The sequence below is a fragment of the Pundamilia nyererei genome, unplaced genomic scaffold (genome assembly GCF_000239375.1).
Source record: "Pundamilia nyererei isolate P.nyererei 1_Seehausen unplaced genomic scaffold, PunNye1.0 scaffold00024, whole genome shotgun sequence".
NCBI classification, from domain to species: Eukaryota; Metazoa; Chordata; class Actinopteri; order Cichliformes; family Cichlidae; genus Pundamilia; species Pundamilia nyererei.
The window spans coordinates 3,504,828-3,510,206 of NW_005187425.1; positions in this window are offsets into that span (position 1 = coordinate 3,504,828).

A 5,379-nucleotide genomic window follows, 5' to 3' on the forward strand; every position below is an offset into this window, starting at 1 on the left:
TATTATAAAAACAATATCAAACAAACATTTGTGTAATATTGCACAAATGCAGTGACATCTTTTTCTCTCTGTCTCTCTCATATTTTTACTTCCCATTTAAACATTTGCACTATGATATTTTTAATTCAGTTTGGTTCAGTTCAATTATAATTATAAAGTGACACATCATAACAGCAGTCTCCTCAAGGTGCTTTTTATTGTAAGGTAAAGGCCCCACAGTAATACAGAGAAAACCAAAACAATCAGACGATCACCTTTGAGCAAGCAGTTGGCGATAGTGGGAATGAAAAACTCTTTTAACAGGAAGAAAAGAAAGACAAGCTGTGGAAGAAAGCTACAGATTAATAATAACTAACGATTAAATGTAAAGGGGTGTATAAACACGTAGAGAGTGAGAAAACGTGAGTGAAGAAGAAACACCATCATGGGAATCCCCCAGCAGCTTAGGCCTACTGCAGCTTAACTATGTAAGGACTCAAGGCCACTCATTCCTAACCATACACTTTATTACGCAGTGACTACTATGTACTATAAACTATAATATTGCCTTACAAATGTGTACAGTAAAGATGTTTTCAAACCCAGGGGGTCGTTTTACATCCAATATCACAGCAGGTGGTGGTTACAAAAGTTCAGGCAGTGTGAGCATGACACCTCCGTGCTATCATCCACTGCTATCTACATTTATGCCCATGGTCAAAGGTGAACAGCCAAGCAGCAGCTGTGTTCACTGTCTTCTTGCTCCCGAAGCTGTTTCTCATAGTCACCCCTGAGTAATCGCTGATTTCAGTTTGATTGCAGACCAAGTGGCAAGTCCTGAGTCAACCCTGTCTGCTCTGGTCAGTCATTTTGCCAACTGGAGATGCAAAACAAACATCAGCGAGTCAAACTGACAGGGCAGCGTCCTCTGAGGACCTGAAGCCAGATTATAAATCAAGACTTTCATACAGCAATGACAAATCTGTGTGCAGTGCTTTTGCATGATCTAGGGATTTAACTCTATGCACAGTGTGTTACAGTTTCGTAGAAAATGTTGTTGCCACATATAAACGGAGCTGTTGTGAAAGGGCAAGGACGTATTTATTGCTTGTTGACAGACAGACCAAAGCACATTTTCTCCAGATATTCACTGACTTGAATTTCCAGCACATGGCTAATATTTTGTCTTGATTCATGAGAGGCAGCCATTCTGGACGTACAGCAGGGGGAAAGTCAATCCAGGCAGCACTCGCTGACCCAGATGTAACCGGTGTGATGGATGGAGGAGGACTAGCCGCTGCAAAAACATGCCTATTTCAGTCTCCCATTGTTTGGTATTCAGTCATCATTGTGTATACAGCAAGTCAACAGCCAGTCTCCTGTGAGTACTACCCTTTTGCTAAAAAAAAAAGGAAAAAAGGAGCATGTGTTTCCTCTCACTCAGCACACGTCTTTCCACTGAGTAAAATGCCCTTCTCCCACTTTCATCTCTCTCATTTTCTCTAAAACACATGCTTGGTTGCATCACATGTAGAACTGGAAATGTTTGGGTGGCATGGCAACACGTTTCCAAAATGGAATAAATGCTTGGCAGTGCACGTGTTGTCAAAGTCTGCTGTCAGTCTGTGGCCCTGTGGCACTTTTTTTTTTCTTATAACAGGGAGAGCTGGCAGCATTGATCATTGCCTTTGAAAAGCACTTGATTTGAATATTTGAACGAGCTGCTGGGAATACCACAAAGGACATCAACACCAAACAATATTACCATCTGCTTCCCATAAACTGTGCAGTCGTTATGAGCAGTGTAACAAAATTAAGTCTGGGTTTTCCTGGATGCTTTTTTTTTTTGGTCAGGTACTGTGCAGATGATACAATTATTCTGTCATTCCATACCTTCCAAGTAACAACATAACTTCTTACTTTAATTCAAATGATTTCTGAAGTTGATGACAAATAGTACTCAAATGGCCTAAAGAGTTTATAGCTGCTTTTTATTGGTTTTTGTGTTAAGAACATAAATGTCTATTGATTAATAGGGCTGCTGGAAAAGGCAAATCAGGCAGCCAATAATCTTTCACTTTATTTTATAAGCACATTAACTTTAATTGTTATTATTTTTGTACTCATGAAGCCTACTGAAAGTCAGCTCATTATTGGATCTGAGATATCTACAGCTTGCGCAGCAGGGATTTTCAGGTGCTCTTGGGGCTGGTGTATAAGAAAACCAGTCATTACAGGATACTATGAAGATGTAAATCACACTGAGAGGGGGAAGGGATGGGACTGTGTTCATGGGAACCATGGTGACGACGTGTTGGGTTGCACTTTATCACCTCTGTGAGGAGAACTAGACAGTCACTGACATATGACACTCCCAGCCACCTGTCTAACTAGGTGTCTGCCAAAGCACTTCCAAGCACACATGTAGATGCAGGTAAAAGCAGGATGATTCATTTGTCCAAATGTAGCGTCAATAAACAGAAGGTGCAGCTGTCAGCATTTTTCTCTCATGGACAACGAGGTGGGAATGCCCGTTTGGGAGCTACCTTTACATAATTATGACTTTGGTTTTAACTGAAGCCTTTCTCTTCTTTTCCCTTACACGTAACACACACTGTGTGCTTATTAACAAAGTTTGATTCAATGTGAAGTAATAAAAGGCCTGGAAGCAATAGTACTGATGTCAATACAACTGCCAGTGCATTTTGTATTCTAAATACAATCATCGTTATTTTAAATGTTTAAACATTTTTATTGATGTTCACTTATTTTGCATTTACTACCTGAATGTTAACCCACAAAAGTTTGTGGGTTTTTGTGGTTTATGGTGTATATAGTAAAACAGTGCAAATGCTAAAACCAGAAATGATGTACACTAGCTGGCCACTTCATTAGGTACACCTGTTGACCCACGTGTTAATGCAATTATCTAATCAGCCAATCACAAGTAAGCAACCCAGCGTTTTTAGGCACGTAGGCATCATCAAGACGCTGATTTAAGCAGCTGTAAATGTGACATGATTGCTTACTAGACTGAATGTTTCCGAAACTGCTGATCTACCGGGAATTTCTTACACAACCTATCTGGAATTGTGTGAAACAGTGAAAATATGCAGTGAGCGCCAGTTCTCAGGGCTAACACATCTGGATTAACAATACATCAAACCCTGAAGTAGATGGGCTACATTAGCAGAAGACCAGTTACCCTGAGACCTGTCCTCAGAATTTGTGGTAAACAACATAAAAGCATGGCCCATTTTGCCATTTTGGCTCGTCCTCCCAATGGTGTAATAGTGTGGGGAATATTTTTTGGCATACTTAGAGCTCCCTAGTACCAACTGAGTCTACCTGAGTATCACCATAGTGTGCCCATCTTCTGATGGCTGCTTACAGCAAGACAATACGTAACGTCACAAAGCTCAAATCATCTCAAAGTGCTTTCTTTCAACATCACACTGTACTCAGATGGTCTCCACAGCCACCAGATCTCAATCTAACAGAATGACAAAGCACCTTTGGGATATTGTGGATTCATATTTTGAACGAGCAGCCAACAAATCTTGAGTAGTTTTCTGATGCTATCATGTCAATATGGTTCAAAGTCACTACAATGGGAGACACAGTGACACTCAAAAAACAAACCACTTCTCTTGCTTGAGTGTATTTTTTTATACATATTAATGCTATTTTTTGCTCAACTCTTACTTCATCTGTTTCCCTGTTGCTATTCTTGACAAAGCCATTTTTAACAAAACAAGCAGCCACTGCTTCAAGTATACAGCCACAGACGAGCATAACCGAAGGAGACTTTGAGGCATCAAGCAATTCAGTATCCTTTAATGCTGAAGTGCAAGTACGACTCCCACCCATCTGGACGCAAACACTAGATTACACTTGAAAAGGCTGATGAAAATCTGATGTCATTAATCTCCCCTCCTCTGTAGTTCTCAAAGGACAGTTGAAGTCATTTTGCTGACAGTGTTTAAGTGAAGCTTTTTCTGAAAATGCAGCCAATGTCTTCTCACATGTAATGTAGGTCGATCAGTCCAGGGCGCTGTAAATTTGTCTAACGTGGCCTTTCCTGTCTCCCTCTCTCCAAAGTCTACATTTGGCAACCATAACTACAATGCTCCCTATTTATAGTGCTTTTACCTCAGATATTAACTCTCTCCCCCGCTTAGCATGCCACTTCCTGCCAAAGAGGAAATATGTGTGTGTGTTTTCTGCGTATGTGCGTGTGGTTTACTGACCTCTGGGAGCAACGAGTAACCGGACTACTGTTGATAGCAACATGATTTTATGTTTCCAGTCTTTTGTGTCCAGTTCACCATTGAAGTGTGAACTTTCAGACATCGTGTGCTTCTTTTCATGTGCCATGTTCAAAATCTGAGCCATGTGACCTTCTTCTCATTTGCAAATCCTTATTCTTCCAACATCAGATGGACCGATCCACTGGGAACGAAAGAGAAGCAATGGCTAATCCAGTTTTCCAGGCCAGGTGACTGGTTTTCTGTGTATACAAACATAGCACATTCAGTATCTATTTCAGGGCCTTTGAATAAGTGTACATGTTTGGGTGCATGTTTATGTAAGCCAACACCTAAGCGCTGAGATGTCGGAGTTCACCTTCCTTCAAGGCCATCATTGAAGGAAAGGCTGCAAGTGACTCCAACATCCTGTTTTCAGCATAAACAGTTTTGGACTGAGTGCCTTCCTCCCCATGCCGGAAAAACAATCTGTCCTATCACTTAATTTCAGCAATCAGCCTCCCTCGTGGCCAATAACAATGATGATGATGAGACAAGACTCAAATTTAATCTTAATAGATTAAATGGAGGCAAGTCTTATTAAGGTGACGGTGCTGTGAGCTTAGTTCAGAAGCTTGGACAGAAATGATAGGAAATCCCAGAGTGGAAGAACCCTGTCCGGTCTACATGTCTGGCTCCCCACACATTTTCTCCTGACATCACCTCTGTCCAGTGCAGGGTTACTGGACAGGAATATTCCATTGCTAGATATCCTGCCATTTTGTCTGGGAACTGCACACAACCAATATAATTTTCTTTGTTTTGTTTTTAAACCCGACTTGCTGTATTCTTCAATAGCCTAGGTAGCCACTGTACAGAGAATTTTTTTTTACAGAGAAACGATTTGGTGCATAATCATGTTATGTACCTGCGGGTATTCAAAACAATACAAGCTGAGTGAGCTTCAATGAAATGGCTCTGAAATGTTATGCAGGAAACGACTGCGTGTGGGTATGGCTTCTAAAGATTATCTGGAAACTTTGCAGCGTGTTCAGACTTTTGATCTGTCTGGGTGAAAGCTATCTTTTACAGAAATCTTGATTACCACTGAGCAATCATTACAAAATTACAAACTCAAATTAAACCAGACAAG